Source organism: Canis lupus, chromosome 4, assembly GCF_011100685.1.
Source record: "Canis lupus familiaris isolate Mischka breed German Shepherd chromosome 4, alternate assembly UU_Cfam_GSD_1.0, whole genome shotgun sequence".
Taxonomy (NCBI): domain Eukaryota; kingdom Metazoa; phylum Chordata; class Mammalia; order Carnivora; family Canidae; genus Canis; species Canis lupus.
The window spans coordinates 66,389,034-66,406,271 of record NC_049225.1 but is presented as its reverse complement, the minus strand read 5'-3'; the positions used below and the strand labels follow the sequence as shown (position 1 = coordinate 66,406,271).

The 17,238-nt window shown below is 35.2% G+C and overlaps 1 long non-coding RNA gene across 2 annotated transcripts in view; it reads left to right on the top strand.

The window, feature by feature from the left end:
* Positions 1-715: 715 nt before the first annotated feature.
* The window catches only part of LOC119876199, a 38,455-nt gene continuing 21,932 nt past the window's right edge, over positions 716-17,238 (top strand). The window contains exons 1-3 of one of the 2 annotated variants that reach the window (XR_005358494.1): positions 716-877; positions 7,261-7,350; positions 16,164-16,471. This is a non-coding gene — a long non-coding RNA (uncharacterized LOC119876199). Of the gene's footprint in view, positions 878-940; positions 6,483-7,260; positions 7,351-16,163; positions 16,472-17,238 lie in introns of those variants that run through there. The other variant, XR_005358493.1, reaches the window with a different exon arrangement.

Genomic DNA, 17,238 nt, shown 5'->3' with positions numbered 1-17,238 from the left:
AATTCTCAGATAATAAATATATCTCATTTTAGGCACTGGATAATTGAGAAATTAAATAGAGTTGCTTCTAAATATCTAGCTAATTAGTTAACATATTTTTATAATATCCAGAATTCTTAAATACAGGTAACATAAGTTCTCCATGTTATCATCTTTTCATTTTAAGAAGCTTAATCTTTTGGGACACCTGTGTGGCTCAGTTGGTTAAGTATCTGGCTCTTGATTTCAACTCAGGTCATGATCCCAAAGTCTTGGAATAGAAGCTCACTTTGGGCTCAGGTGGAGTCTGCTTGTCCCTCTCCCTCTGCTCCTTCCTGCCTCCTCCCCGTCTTTTGTCTAAAATAAATAAATCTTTTTTTTTTTTTTTTTTTTTTTAAGGAAGCTTAATCTTTTTGTCTCTCTTTTCCCTCTTTCTTCCTTTAACATAATACTGGCTATATGTAGGATGAAGATAATAATAGAATCTACCTTTGGGTGTTGTTGAGAAGATTAAATGAGATAACTGTATCAGGGACTCAGGATGCTGTCAAATATGCCAGTCTATCTTGTGATGAGTTATTTGTTTCTATTTAGCACTTGTTTTTGCCAGAGACTGGCCAAGATATCTTAACAAAAATTCTCATTTTATTTTTTTTTATTTTTTTATTTTTTTTTCAAATTTTTATTTATTTATGATAGTCACAGAGAGAGAGAGAGAGGCAGAGACATAAGCAGAGGGAGAAGCAGGCTCCATGCACCGGGAGCCCGACGTGGGATTCGATCCCGGGTCTCCAGGATCGCGCCCTGGGCCAAAGGCAGGCTCCAAACCGCTGCGTCACCCAGGGATCCCAAGAATTCTCATTTTAAGGTGGTGCTGTGGTCATAGAGCTAGTAAATGGTAATGACAGTATTTGACCTTCACTAGTTTTGTTCTAGTTTCCCAATTGTTAGCCATACTATTTCTCAGTTTGGACATAATGCTTCTCAGTGACTTGGTCTTCTTTCCTTCCAAACATATTTCTGCCATATTTTCAACAGAATTTTCTGGTATACTAAAAGCTTTCTTATTTAACAATATAGAAATCAATTACTCTTTTTTTCCCTTTATTGTTGCAATAAAAAATCTTGATCTGATGGACAACTTCACAAAGTTATGAATGTTTTGAATGGAAAAACCAGAATCCCTTTGATTTTATTAATACACATGTCTCAAAATTTAATACTTATCCCTAGTGCTAGAGAAACAGCCATCATAAAAGAATTATAGTTAAAATTTCACTAAAGCTCTTATACAAATTATAGTCAGACAAAATATTATAATGATAATAAATTAAGGGACAATATTGGATTTGCATATTTTTCCCTTTGAAATGTGAAGATTTATGCTTCACAGTTCTTTTGACAATATCTGGCAATATTATTTGTTTTTAGAAGTAGTTGGGGGTTCACAATTTCTAATTCTACATTCCCAACATTTACTGTTTTGGAGTGTGTATTGAAATCAGTAACTGTAAAGTACCCACAGGAAAAAGGAGAAACGTGAAGTCCCTTACATTTTAAGCAGTGTACTGTAACCTGGTAAGTTCTGTGCCTTAGGAGACAATTGTCTCAATCACAATTGTCTCAATCCTTAACTTAAAGAGGACTTGTGATTCTATTGAAGCACATATGTATTACTTACATCCTGCATCCTGCACAGAGCACTGGACCCGAACAATGTCTAACACATAAGAGGATCTCAATATTTATTAGATGAGTGAGCTCTGACTGATTAATGGAAGTATTATAAATGTGATTTTTGTATGTGGGGTGGTGGTGGTGGTATGGTTTTTAGATGGGAGAGACTCATTCATGCATTATCAAGTAGAGAAAAGTTTGTAAATGAAGTGTTAAGTGGCAAAGGCTTTGAAGGAAAAGGTTATCAGGAATTCAGAACTCAAACTTGGGTGTGAATGGTCAATAAGTCCATGCAGTGTTAACTATCATTTAATGCCTTCTTTGGGAAAATTTATTTGTAGAAGTCTACTGTTACCACAAGATGCCTTAGATAAATATGAATTACTGGAAAAGAAAAAGTAAACAAGTAGCAAGCAGTGCTCAATAAGTAAACAATGCTTAATTACATCTTCCAAAAAGGTTAGGATTAGTAAATATTGAGTTCACATGTTCTCCCTTAAGACTTCACATATCTAGCAATTTTGCTATACTTGTAGGAAATATCTTGCATGAGGAGACAGGAAATTTTAAATTATATAGACAATTCCATTTAGTTATTAATAGGTTGTGTTCTAGAAGTTCATTTGAAAGTTAATTTTTTGGAGTTTTAACCTATTTTCCTCTGGAAGCAACGTGAGAAATAGGACTTAGATTCCCAGGGTGCTAAAAGGTGTCATGGCTTGCCCAATAAATTTAATGTAAAAGCAAGTGCTCTGGGGTAAGAAAGAGCAAGATTCAAATTCCAGTTCTCTAAATGTTAGTTTCCTCCTCTATAAAATGGTGCTAATTACAGGCCTCACTTCACTGAGTCCGTGTGGATTAAATGGGGATAATAGATTATTAAGTACAGTGCATGCCTCTAAGCAAATATTGCTCAATAGAAAAGAAGACATTGTTATCTACCACTGTAATAAATTCTAGCAAAATACAGATTCTCAATGTATTTATGATGTCATTATTATATCCCATTCCTTTTGGGAGCCTGGACATTGGTAATGTCGAAAAATTATCCATGTAATTCTGGGGCCTCTATGCCTTTCTTCGTGCTCTTTTCCCTATACTTTTTTTCCAAGTCCCAGCTCAAATGTTACCTCCCCTGAAAAGACTTTCTCCTGCTCTGGAGCCAACAGTAATGAGGAAAAACACAAATGCTAAGCAGACCTAGTTATAGAACCAGAAGAGGCCAGTGGATTTGTGAGCTTGCCTACTCTCAGGGATGGGTGGATCAGGTGGTATAGCATCCTGGGTCAGGATAGTGCTCTTTTGTTAGAAGGTAGGAGAGGTGAGAGCCCTAAGCAAAGCAAGGATCTGCCAAAGTAAACCATAATGGAGTGAAGCAGCACAGAAATCGCACAGGAGCTGGGCTATAAAACTTGACAATGAGCTATACATGGGCAGACACACAATCTAGCTCACTGCTATGACCCCACCGCCTAACCCAGGGCTACTGAGTTGTTTACTAATTGACTTGGTTATTTGATTTGAACAGATGAAAGAATGAAGGGGAATATGCAAAGCTAAGTCGTATGGAAGTTCAAAAGTCTATGCTAAACTATATTCACTAAAATAAAATGTCATTAAATAAGTAGTTCTATATAAAGTAAAACAGGCTGCTGCTTTTAAATTTTAATTAAGTTTTAATTTTTTTTGCTTTCACTCACAATTCTGCATTTAGGAAATTATTCCAGGTATCATTTCAAACCATCATTATGACTATCCATGTCTCTTATGTGGTGATTTAGAATATAGCAAGGTGATGGGTGTGAAACTAAGCCTTTATTGGATATTAAAAACCATAATGTTTAATCATGGGGCTTTTAAATTTGCACATACATGGTAAACATGTTACCCTTATAATTTTGTAGCTCAGTTGTACAGTGTTATAGAGTAAGAAGACTCCTTTGGGAGGAGGAGGATCAGATACACATTAGCACACGGAATGAAAACTTGTGTCACCTCATTTTCTATTTTTCTAGTCCACCAAACTATATTGACAATTCTGACTTTCCTAAGGAAAATATTTTACATTTGGGGTAAATGTCAGGTTTGTTTTGTTTCACTTTCTTAAAGGCCAACAGTTACCAAAGGCTATGATATATTGGTACTGTTCTACTAGGAAGATAGTTTCTGGCTTTATTCCAACACTCCATTCAGTGCATGGCTTTCCCAAGGGGACTGTTCTACTTTATAATTATGCTGTTATGTGCAACTGCATTAGCCAGGTGCTATGGGATTTTTTTACTCCTTTCATGAATGCTAAGATAGCTACTCCCACACGCATAGGTTGCATGTGTTTCTGAGTGCCAGTTTACACGTACAGTTTTAGATTTTGTCCTTGACCTTCCTGTTCTATTGATGCTTTTTGCATCAATACATTTTTCTTCCTGTGGTTTCTAGTTCTAGCTCTCTATGTACCAAAGATACTTAATTTAAATTTCTAACCCATATCTCTGTCCTGAATACTCAGATACGTATACCTAAATGTTTCTTGAATATCTCAACTTCTATATCCAACCGACAGCTGTGTTATCAAGGTTTACAAAAAGAAACAGTATTTTGTCTGTCTTCATTCTTGGCACAGAGTTTATATATACCCTTGGGGTTTCCTAAACGCTGTTAGCAATGCTTGCGTGTCTTTTGTTATGTTAATGAGGTGACTTTGGGAAACCAGTCTGGCTTACCAGATGATGGGTGCTGGTTGCCAGGGGAACCAACCTCCATCTGATTAGAGGGTTTGAACTTTCAGTCTCCACCCCAAACCTGTACTTTCAGGGAGGGGAGGGGCCTGGAGGTTAAGTTCAATCACATATGGCAAATGATTTAATCAGTAATCTTGAGAAACAAAGCCTCCATAAAAACCCAACGGACTGGCTTCAGAGAGTTTCCAGGCTGTTGAGCATGTGGAGATTTGGATAAAATGCTACAACTTGAGAAAATGGAAGCTCCACATCCCTTTCTCCATCCTTGACTTATCTTTTCCTTCTGGCCGTTCATCGGTATCCTTTATAATAAACCAGTGGTCTAGTAAGTAAATGTTTTTCCAAGTTCTGTGAGCTGCTCTAACAAATTGAACACCACGTGGGGGTTGCTGTGTTAGAGTAGGCAGTTAGTTAGGTTGTAGAACAGGAGGCATGGAGGCCAGCAAAGAGGCAACCATGGCCAACATGGGAAAGTCAGAGCCTGTCCTGGCAGCACTCCAAAACAAAACCACCAGAAACTGGATTGAACCTGGCAGGCCCAAGATAGCTGACAAAGTAGACCAAAGTTCACATTATTCCTTCATTATACTGTATTATCATTCTAAAATCTCCTCTCTAAGAGTGCCATGGTGGGAAACCTCTGACCAAATAATGAAAAAAAATGTATAACCCCCATTCCTGAAGAGACTATCCTTCTTCCAAAAACTCCCCTCCTCAAGTAATGAATATTGCATCCACTTTATTAACAGCTGTCAATAAAAGATAGAAATGGAAACCCCAGGGGGTACACTTCTCCCTTGAACTCACCTGCTCTCACATCTTGGAAGTGTACTCTCCCTTTAATAAACTTTCTTGCTTGCATTGCTTCCTTGCTATGCTGTGTATGTCCTTGAATTCTTTCTTGTGAGGATGAGACCAAAAGCCTCCAGTGATATCTTTTTGATGGGTTAGATGAGGCTTCCCCAGTTTACCTGGCAACAGTTGCAACCTCCAACGTACAGCCTGTTGGTCAGAGAACTAGTTGACAATCTGTACATGGGAATTGATGTCTGAAGTGGGTGGGGGGAGGGCAGCCTTCTGAGCGTGAGTCCTTAACCTGTGGGATTGGATGGCTAACTCCAGATCCACAGTGTCAGAATGGAGTTAAATCTGTGGGACTCTTTGTCAGTGTCCATGGAGAATTGAATTAATTGCTTGATGGTGTGGAAAAAACACACATACTGCAGAGCTCAAAACACAATATATTAGAATCTTAACACATAATATCTTCCCTCTTTTTATGTTTTCACAACATGGCCTTTTACCGTATCCTTATTTCAGTCAATGTCATCTTTATGTAGCTACCTAAGACTATAATCTAAATCAAAACTCCAACTTCTTTATATCTTACAAATAATTAATTCACTCTCATTAACGTCTTTAGGATCAGTCCTTCTTTCTTTCCCTATATCACTGCCTTGCTTCAGGGCCTCTTAATATTTTGTTTATTTTACTGCAATAGTCTCCAAAATATTCAGCCCACCTCCAGTCTGGCTTTTTTTCCGATCAATTTTTTTGTACTTTATCCATCCACAGTGATCTTTCTAAAGCATAAACATTGGGTTTTAAATTTGTCTAGCATTCTTTTGGTACAGTAAGTTCCACGAGTTTAACATGTTTGATTCAACTTTGTATCTCTAACGTCTAGGTGAATGCTGGATATAGGATAGATTTACTAATTCACTCATTTATCCATTCATTCACTTTCTATTAGCATCTTCGGTGATCCAGGGACTGTTAAATGTTCTGGGTATTTAGATGTACACAAGACAGACAAATCCTCTGTCCTATGGGAGAAAAATGTGTGCTATGATAGAAAATAAACAGAAGTGGGTATTTTATAGTTATCAGAGAAGTCCTCTCCATGGATATATCACTGGGGTTGGAATCTTAAGGGTAAGAAGGATTCAGAAACAAAAAGGAACAGCATGTCTGGAACAGGATAGGCTAAAAAGAAATTGCTGTGAGGTAAGATTGTCCAGCTGAGATAAAGCCAGAAGATGGAAGTTGTCCATATACTTTCCTCACTGCCTGAGTGAATATAAAAAAGTAAGTGGGAAGTTTCTTTATGCTTTATGTTGGTCAGATTAGAGACCCCAAAAGAAACACTTCCTGATCTTTTCAAGGTATATCATTAAATTTCTACTGAGTACTGAAATCTGCAATCTGTTTAAAATTGTCATGGGGGATTAGTGAACTCCATTGGCCTTTAGACTGTTGATTAGGAACCTGTGAGTAACTATAGTGAATAAGCCATAAAGTCTTATGATATTTAAAATGGATCTATGTAATGACATCTTTTCCAAGTCTTTTAAAAGCCTTAAGCTAAGACTCAGAAGCATGGCTTCAGAGCAACTTAGCTTTGAGAAAAAGAGGAAATTATTTCTTTGTTGTGATTCATGTTGAAGGGTCCAATTGCACATTAGGGCAAAAATTTTTCTGTTTTTTTTGCTTTTTAAAAGCAATATCAAATTTAAATATGTTCTCTATTGCCTGCATACTTTTTCAAAGGCATCCTAAAATTCAAATAGTATAGCTTATTAACTGCATTTTCAGAGGCAAGACAGTTTCCATTTAGTCTAAGAAAAGTCACTATAATGAAAATGGAGATAGAATTGCAAATTGTAATTCCACAGACAAGGGCATCATTTCATTATAATGTAAATAACCACTACTATTCTGTGTGGTATCCTTAACTGAATTTAGTTAGATGATTTTGGCACTGGAAGGAGTTGGAGGTGGGCAGTAATGGGGTTCTGTTTGGTGTAGTAAAATATTAGGGGCTATGGAGTGAAAGAGATCTCTCATTTTTGCCTTTCACCTTTAGGAAGAAGACTCCTCTGAGCTTCAGACTTGGGATCCAATTTCCTTTAATATAGCATTTGCCAAATTTGCCTGGTGATAAAAATGACCTCAGGTAATCTTTCAATTGACTGCCAACTCTCTAGGGGAGTGGGAGTAACTTCATTTTACTACATAGCCAACCATAACATTGGATTTATTGTTACTTCACTACTTCTAACTTTTCTTTATTCAGCATCTTAATTTCTCATTTTAAAGGCATCTGATTTGTCCTGAGGAACAAAAAATTCACATTTTGGAATTCCTAATATAAGCCAGTTAGTAGGATATTTAGATTTAGCTCTATATGTGTTATCATACAAGTTCAATAAAACTATTTCAAAAGTGATTTTATTTTCTGTATTCCTCTTTGAAGGTAAGAGGCAAATCATCTGAAAATGAATGTATGTAGAGAAGATGTGCATGTAGTAAAATCACTTCTGGAAGGCATCTTGTAGTCAGAAGTCTAAATGCTCAGTCTCCTTCAATTTCTACACCCTAAAGGAGGAATGTTCATGTTCAAAATGAAGATCACTAGACTTTAAACTCTTAACCATCAAAGAAAGCAAGCTAACCATATAGAATTTAGTTGATTACTTCACCCCCAGATAATGCTAAGAGATTTTTCAAGGATTTTTGGAATATTTCCTGTGGTCTTTTATTTGTGTATGCATATTTTTCCATGTAGTTTAAATCCATCTAGATATCTATTTTTTTCTCCTACTTTTCTTCCTGTTGCTCTCACTCCCACCTCCACCCCAATGTACACTCTAAACTGTTTCCCTTAGAGTGCATCAGTGTTTCTCTGAACAAGTATCTATATATTTCTGAGACTGCTTTTGACTTCAAAAGTTGTAGAACATGGACGAAGATAATTGAACCTTTGATTAGAAAATGAGATGTCAGCGCATTATGGGAAATTAAATTAGGTACAAATTAGAAGTCTTTCCAAACATGGTTATGATAAATCATATTTTGCTTTCAATTATTATCCAGGATATCAACACATGAATTGTCTTAGGCCACGTAGTATGTATTTGACAGTACACCTCTTGTTTTAAGTCTATTACTTTAAATAAATCAAACAAATATATACATAAACAAGTATGAACTCTAGGTCCTTGAACAAGAATGTGCTATATATTACATTCTCTTTTCATGGTAATCTCTATCATAGATAGAGGCCAAGATGTTTCACATTCAGTTCATGGGAGATTTGCTTTATTTTGAAAGAGCTACTTCGGTTTTGTTGTACCAAATAACAATGATTTGCATTTAATCTGTCTAGTACTTTGGGGATGGGCCACCAGCTGTGTAAACTATTTGGAAAATTCACTCTATTCTTTGTTATCCTTATATTCTATTAAGAACTGATATATGGTTTGTCAGTCCTTTTTAAATTGTTGTTGTTTTTAAATTGTAAGTTATGGTCATGAATATTTGGAAATGACTTAGATTGAAAATGGCAGGTAATTACACTGTATTATTTCTCATATGATCAAATTAAGAGCTCACATGATATTAGGTGTCGTATGTTTTACATGGAAGAAGATTATAAGATATATTCTGAAGGGTAGTTTCTCAAAAAGTGATTATTATTAAAGGGATAATAAATTTAAAAAATGAAAATGATAACTATGTTACAATAATTTTAATAGAAGTAAAATTTAGCATATTCAGCTAAACTATAGTTCTATAAATAACTTGTTCCCTGTGTAAATTCATTAAACATATAAATCACTTGTCTAGTCTTTGCAGAGCAAAATCTGCTATTTTCCCATGTAGCAATATTAGTAATGGCTTTTTTTCTGGGACATTTCTTTATTTTCATTTGGTGGTTTGGCCCTTTAAAAACAGCAACATAATTTAAAATAAACAACATGATTTCAAAATAACACTCTTCATGCTACCCACTGAGCACTCTATGTTGGATTTATATAAAAAGTCATATGACTTCCAAGTTTTGCCTTTTTTTGTATGTTAGAGAATGCCATTGTTATAAAATAGGAAAGCCCTCTTGAGAGATCTGGCTGAAAGGAAGAAGAGCTGTATAGGTTCTCATCTTTCAAACATATTTTACTTTTTTATAACAGAAAATTTAAAAAAGTAAATACAAAAAAGGAAAAATAGGAGGAAAAAAACACTCTAAATTTTACCATTTTTAGGCAATGTCTTTTAGCTTTCAATAATCTCCTTCTGGGGTTTTATCTATACCTACCCTAGAAATTTTCAATTGTGAATAAACAATATTTAACTGTTTTTTTAATCAGCACACATCACATTTTTCCTCTATTATTATAAATTTCTCACAAACATAATTCTTTAAAGATCTGCAAAATATTTCGTTGGGCTGATGCCCCATAATTCACCCCATAATTCCTCTATGATTGGACAGTTAAACAATGCCTGATCTTTCATTAGCTTTTGCACAGCTTTAGCTATTTCTGACACAGACATGTTGCATTTCTCTATGACTCTATGTGTTAGCCAAGACAGTTCAATCCTTAGGGAAATAGAGCCTATAAACAAACTTTAGAACAAAATTTTTCTCAAATGAAGCTAGGTGTAGTTATCTAGATTAGGTAATGGAAATTGATATTCTTATTGTAGCTTATATTGCTATATGATTTGGAGAAATAATACTAGATATAATTGATTTGATACTTTAAAAATTGATATTTATTAATGACCAATTTCAAAATTATCTGAAAAGTTTTATAACTAAATGGTAAATGTTATATGAAAATAGTAGTTTTCCTAATTTGAATTATGTGATTATATTTTGGTAAATGCATGAGATTGAATATTTTCATGTGAGGTATAAAGTAAATTCCAGGAAAAAGAATAGTGGGAACCAATTCTGTATCTTACTTACTCTGCAATCTGTCCACAAAAGGACCAGTCTGGGACACAATGTCAATGAAAAGTAGACTGATGAATTGCATTTTCTTTTGTGTCTGGAGCACTGAATCCAAGCAAGGTTACACTGTTATTAGTTGAAATAATAGCTGGAAACAGAGAAAGTGCTATTGATCTTTTCATCAATAAATCACGAGTAAACAATGCAAGCTCCTTGAATTGCTAGGGAAAAATTATGATATCTCATTTCCCGTTTGCCTCCTCAAGGAGGGCAGGATCATTCACTAAATATGCAAACTAGAAGTTTTAATTCATCTTTTTCAGAGAATATTCTGTAAGTTCACCTCCAATGACAAACAGCCTTTACCATAACTTTCTTTTAATTTCTGCTTCCCCAATTCCTCCTTTTCCTCTTCCTCTTCCCTCTTCTTTATTAAACACAACTCGCTTTGTTTTGGGAGAAAAGGAGAGCATTCTGAAAATAAAAACCTGTTCTTAGAAGACCAACAAAACAAAACAACTCCTCCCATGCTGTTTTCTATGACAAAGCAGATTGAATAGACTTTTGTCCATACTGGGATTCATGAAGAGGCCTGGTGGGTTGCTAGGCCTGGCAAGTAGCACAGAAGAACCGTAACAGGTCAAGAATCCGGGACAGGTTTTAGGGGCAGCTGATGAAAGGACAAGGGGAGGGTGGGTGGTATTGAAGGCTGCTCAGGAGATCAGCCTCCTCACTAGCTGCCAGAGGTGATTCAGGCAACAGTAACTGACCATTGCCAGGGTCTTATGATTTCACACATGATAGATCATACATTTTGACATATTAGCAAGGCAGGTAGTGAGGGAATTTAAGAAGTAGAGAGAGCCAACCCACAGGGACTGAGGTGCAGCCACAAGACTCCAGCACACAGAAAAATGGAGTGAAGAACAAGGCAAGTCCAAATCTGGAAGAAAATCCTTCCATAAAAGTACATTTATGGATATATTTATTTCTCAATTTTGTTATGCTATTTGTGGTATAACGGCATAAGGTTCTAGTGTCTGTTTAGGATTTTCAGCAGATTTTGAATTGATTGGGACCTCAATATGATTAAAATGAAAATCTAATTAGAAAAAATTTGTGCACACTGACTTGGCATATATTTTGGTATAAATGTAATGAGCAAGGCACAATTAGTTTAGGATAAATATGTGTCCCTCTGTATCAGAGTAATAAGTAAAACAGTAAGTGAAGAAGGTAGCAAGCTTCAGATATATATTTTTTCATATTGCTACATCATCAATTAATTTCAAAATGTGATTACATCTGCTACTGGAAAAAAAACATCATACAGTGATTAGGCTAAGTGTAGTTATACATCTTTTGGTTATACAAGAATGGATTGTGAAAGGTACAATACAGGAACGGTGTACTGAAAATGTACTTTAGTACCAGCCTAATATGTAAGTAGATTATGTCCTCAACATAAGTTGTTGTCTTTATACAAAGATAAAAATACCAACCAACCAACCAACCAACTAGCCAAGTACCAACTCATCACAGTCAAGGCTCTGCATCTCTCATCCCAATGAGTCATTTCTAAAAGAAGATGGATATTGATGATGCTAATACAATTTTAAGTAGCACTGAAAACTCTTGGTTACTTTGGCCATAAACTTTCTTTATTTTAGTCAATAATATGCTGACAGTAGGGAAGAATCTTAAATATCCTTAGGGAAACTGGGATAAGTGTGTGGATGGCAAGAAGAGGCTGGATATTTCTTACCATCAGAATTTACCTAAATTCTTTATTTTTCAGAATAGAAATGAGAATAGAAATGAAATGTTACTGATATTTTAGACCAAGGATTTTGTCAGAAGAGTTCCTAGTTTGGGATGAGAATTTTCCGCCTGCAAGATATTTTTTCCCCTTCCCCATCTTCCAAAGAGAAGCAAATTTCTGTTAACATTCAAAAGTCAGTATTTTGTAGTAGAGGAAAACTAAAATTATCAGTATCCACAGAAAAGAGCAGTGTTATTTGGCAGAATAGTTTTTGTTTTATTATAAGCTGAGCAGAGAAAAGATTAATTTAGGGTATCTCGTTTTGATAATTTATAAGTGAATATAAATCATCTTTTGATAATGCAGCTAAATATTGAAAATATTTCATGCAAGGTTGAAAAAGATTATTTTTGGGTTATAAGAGTCTCCATGGTATGTGTAATTGAGCTTATTAATTGTGTTCTTTAAATTCTCTTTGTTAGTAATTGACTTCTAGTCTAATCACTGATTAAAGAAATACATTTAAATCTTCAATTAAATTTGTGAATTCTATCAATTTCTTGTAAATTATTCTTGTAATTTATGAACTTCCATGTAAATTATTTTTCTCTCATGTTCTTTTATTATTTCATTACATGAATTCCTTCATTATTAATAATCTTTGCCTCTAATTCCATTCCATTTTTATTAAGGTAGTTGTTGATTATTATATTCTTGAAGAATATTTTTCAATCTTCCCCATCAAATTGCTCACATCATTTTTAAGGCATATCTATTGGAGCACACACCATTATTTGTTGTATACTGATTAAAACAAACAAACATATACATCATTTTATGTTTTACTTAATTCCTTCTGTTCTGGAATGACTGTTATGTGTATGTTGGAGCCTCGCAAGTTATTGTCGTTGACGTGCTTTTTCAAGTTTGCATTTTGTTATCCTTTTAGTCTACATTTGGTTGCATTTTTCTGTATCAGCTTTGAATTTATTAATTTTCTCTTCATGATACTTTGGATTGGGGTTTGCCTCATTTTTAAGTTTTCAAGTTCAGTGAAATTATTTGTTTCTTAGGATCTCTAATTTGTTGTCTAAATTCTCCCATTCTTGCAATATTTCTTCAAGTTTTTTTTTCATAAATTCTTGTTACACTTTGATGAATGCTATCTCTCCTGTGCTCTTTAAGGATGCTAAACATATTTATTTAAAAACTATTTTCAGATTGCTTTGTTTTCATTTTATCAGTAGTAAATCAGGTTTTTTTTTTTTTGTAAACTATCTTCCTATTCATTATTTATTGGCTTATATTAAGAGGACCTTTTGTTTTTCTATCTCCTCTGCTTTTATCTCTTCTTATTTGGCAGTTTTACAAACTCTTCAGGATTTCCAGACCAGAACTAGATCTTGTATTTGTAACTCAAGGCTCTTGTTCCTCAGAGATATTGGCAACGTGGAAAGTCCAGTTACTGAGCCCACTGATAATTGGCCTATGTCCTGACCTCTAGGCTGTGTTTCCATCTGTTTTTCTTATTTAGTCTAAGCTTTAGCTCAGACAGAGTTTGGAGTTTGGTCACAGTTTGGGACAATTGACTGTCTTAGAAATTTATTTTATGATATAATTTATTTCATGGCCCAAGCGGGCATGGATCTCTTTAGTTTCTCTTACTTCCTGAGTTGGGAATTCCCAGCTGACCTGCTTTCTTAAAGACTACAAGTTTGGCTGGCGCATGGTTGTAGTTCTGCCATGGTGTTGTGTTTTGATTCCATTCTTGTGCTACAGAGATGGTTGTCTTATTTAGATTTCAACTATTTCTTGTAATTAAAAATTGTTTATTAAATTTTATTTCCGATGATTGTACTTAGAAGAAATGGGTCTTGAAACAGAACTATAACACTATACTGTCTATAGCAACATTATTCAAAATGGTGGCCATTAACTGCATTTGACAATTTAAGTAGAAATCCATTAAAATTAACTAAAAAATGAAAATTGCTGAATTTTCCTCAGTCATACTAGCCATATTTTCACTTCTCAATAGTTCCATGAGGCTTTTAGCTACCATCATGGATAGTGCAGGTATAGAATATTTCTATCATTTTAGACAGTTCTCTTGGATGGCTCTGGTCTGTACTATGAAGCTAAATATTGAAAAGAGAGAAACAAAGTTGTAGATGTTTGAATCTTTTGTGAGGTTGCTGGAAGCCCTGAAATTCACTAAATTGTTAAAGGACACAAGTGGAATATTGAATAATAGAATTCTATGGGCTTTATTTTTAACAACATGTCTGTAGTAGCCTACTATAAATTTTTCCCTGAAGAATCATCTTATGATTTTGGAGCCAGGAGACCTGGGTGCCAATTCCAACCCTGCCCCTCACTAAGAATGTGACTTATGACTAGATACTAACTTCTCTGAACTCCCATTTTCTCACTTGAAATTTGGGATAATAGTTATTTTGCCAATTTTGTGTGATCTTTGAAAATGTATTATGTTTTATTAATGTATATTTAAGGATTATTTAAAAGGCAACCTTTTTTCCTTTATACATTACTCAGTATAAAGGTAACCCTTTCATATTAAAAGTTTTACGTTTCTTTAAATTTTGCTTTTCTTTGTGTCTTCTCAAGTAGCTAAATATTCATTTTAATTCCATTTGGAAATCAGAAATATCCATGTCTACTTATTAAAAGTAACCTCTACACCCAATGTGGGGCCAACACTCATGATCCTGAGATCAGGAGTCAGATGCTCTACTGACGGGGCCAGCCAGGTACCCCCATGTCTAATTATTTCAATAGAGACTCAGGTTTGAGTAAATGGGAAAAAGTGTGCTTCCCAAGCAGGTCACTTGAATTTAAGGGAACTAATGAAGGTAATCATAGTGGCATTCTACTACATAATCTCACAATTGCAGGCCTAGTGGATGAAGCATACACATTTCTAAATCTTAGTCTAATATATTTAAATCTGTAGTGTTTCAGCAGTGTTAGCACCCATTACACAACATGACTCATTTTATTAGGCATAATCAGACAAACCATGAAGCTAACAGCCAAAGCCATAAATAAGATTTAGCTATAATACGTGCATCCATCTCTATAACCCAAAGAGTAATCTTTATATATGTGCAGCTTAGTCAGGTGTTTTGTTTTGCTTTATTGTTTTGGTAGAACATCTTAACCCAAACATTTTTTAAAAAATATTTTGTTTATTTATTAGAGAGAGAGAGAGAGAGAATGAACAGGATGAGGGCAGAGGGATAAGCACTCCCCACTGAGTGGGAAGCCCAACCTGGGGCTTGATCCCAGGACCCTGAGATCATGACCTGAGTCAAAGTCAGCCACTTAACTGACTGAACCACCCAGGTGCCCTTTTAACACAAACATTTTTTTTTTTTATCAAGGCCTTTAAGTTTTAAAATAACAGCTTTTGAACATTGTGATCTGTATAATAGGAAAATTTCTATATTCATTCCTGAATTGTTACATTTGCTTGCAGGAAAGACAATCTAATTGTATAACAGATGCCAATTTTGAGGGGATATAAGTTGTTAGGTGATGGCAATTTTTGGATGATGCTATATATTCAATTTAAATAAATTTATCTACTCTTACTATTTTATGAACAGTAAACAATGTTTATTTCTCATAAATGAGAAATAAGAAATTGAGATGTGCATTAGTCTAAGATTTATTGTTTGCAGTCTATTTTTTACAGCATTTACCCAAATCCTAATATTTATAATGTTTGTTTATAGGAATGATTTTTGTATATATTACACATTATAATGACAACAGTTTCTTTTCATTATTAGCATTTTTTTGTTTATGATTCTGAGTGTAACTTTATTTTGAAAAACAAAGAGTTAAATAAAATTTTACTTGTAAAACATATCCTACAATTGTAAAAAGGAAAGAAAGATGGCCTCTAACAATGATGTTAATATAAAGGAAGAAAAACCCCATATTTTACATGTTTAAACCCAAGTCAAGTGTTTTGTGCATATTTTCAAGAGGAATAGCAAAACCCATTTCCTTCTTACCATTTCTACTGCTATCTTACCATTACACTGCTGGTCACCATTATCTCTGGGCTTTTACCTAGATCTTCTCCCTCCTTCTAGTAAGGTGAAGGGTGCTCTTCTAGGTACTGAGTGTCATCTTAGCAAGACTAGTGTGATTTTTACAGTTATAAGCACAGGATGGAGTCCAGATATTTAGATTTTTAACAAGCTCCCTGGCTGATATTTCTGTATTTGTTCCACAGACCCTACTCTGACAGATATTTTTCTAGAGTGATGATTCTTCAACTTGCTAATCATGAGTCTCATTGGTGATGATGGTTAATCAAATCAGATCCTTGATGTTACCCTTGACCTACTGCAGACAAAGGTCTAGGAGATGATCCTGGGAATCTTCATGTTTACTTGGATCCCCAGAAGATCCTAACAATCAATGACACTTGGGAAACCTTGCCCCGGAGGCTGTGTGCAAACAGTAGATCCTGTAGACTGGGGCAGAGAAGCTCAGCTGAAACCTCTCCAGTACTGGAAGGCTCACTTACCACTCTCAGAGGTAAGTTGCACTTGGGGCCGGGAAGCTGCACAACCAAGGCTAGCCCAGCAGCCTCAAAGTAGGAACAGCTGATAAGCCATATGGTGGAGCCCCTGCAATACATAAAGATCCCTCCTGGATGCCCAGCCCTCCAGAAGAATAACCACAGGACCCAAGTGCCAGAGCCAATTGTCAAAGAAGAAACCGAAGGCCCTGGAAAGCAGAACACCTAACCCTGCTTAACCCAGGAAGCCAGAAGGAGCACAGGTATGCTCTCTCTGGTCTGAGAAAACCAAACTTATCTGGTGGTTACTAGTCCAGATTTTGAAACAACCCAAAGGAAAAAGGTAGAGTTCCACAGGGTGTTTTCTATCTGGGGGAGGTGGTGGAAGGAATAAAGAATAATAATTACGATGTGATGGGCATCTTACTTATGATATCTCTTTTAACCCTCACAGAAAATCTTCAAGGTAATAATAGGGTGGCTAAAGTGCAAAAATGTTATTTTTCCCATACTGACTCTTCAGTTCAAGCTATACTCTATATCTGTTGTCTTTCTTATAACGAGTGCTCAAGACAAAGCCCTAGCTATAATGCTGGTTAGCTTGGTTTTACCCCAGAATAAAGGTTTTTAATGTTTACATTGATTGAGTTTTTAAATCAGCCCTTTTGGAGACTTATTTTATATGCCTTATTAATATGGTACCAGACAACTATTTCTGGGAAACCCTGTATTGAGAGTGAATCTTGCCCAGAAGGTATAAATATTCCTTGTTGAAGTAACCAAT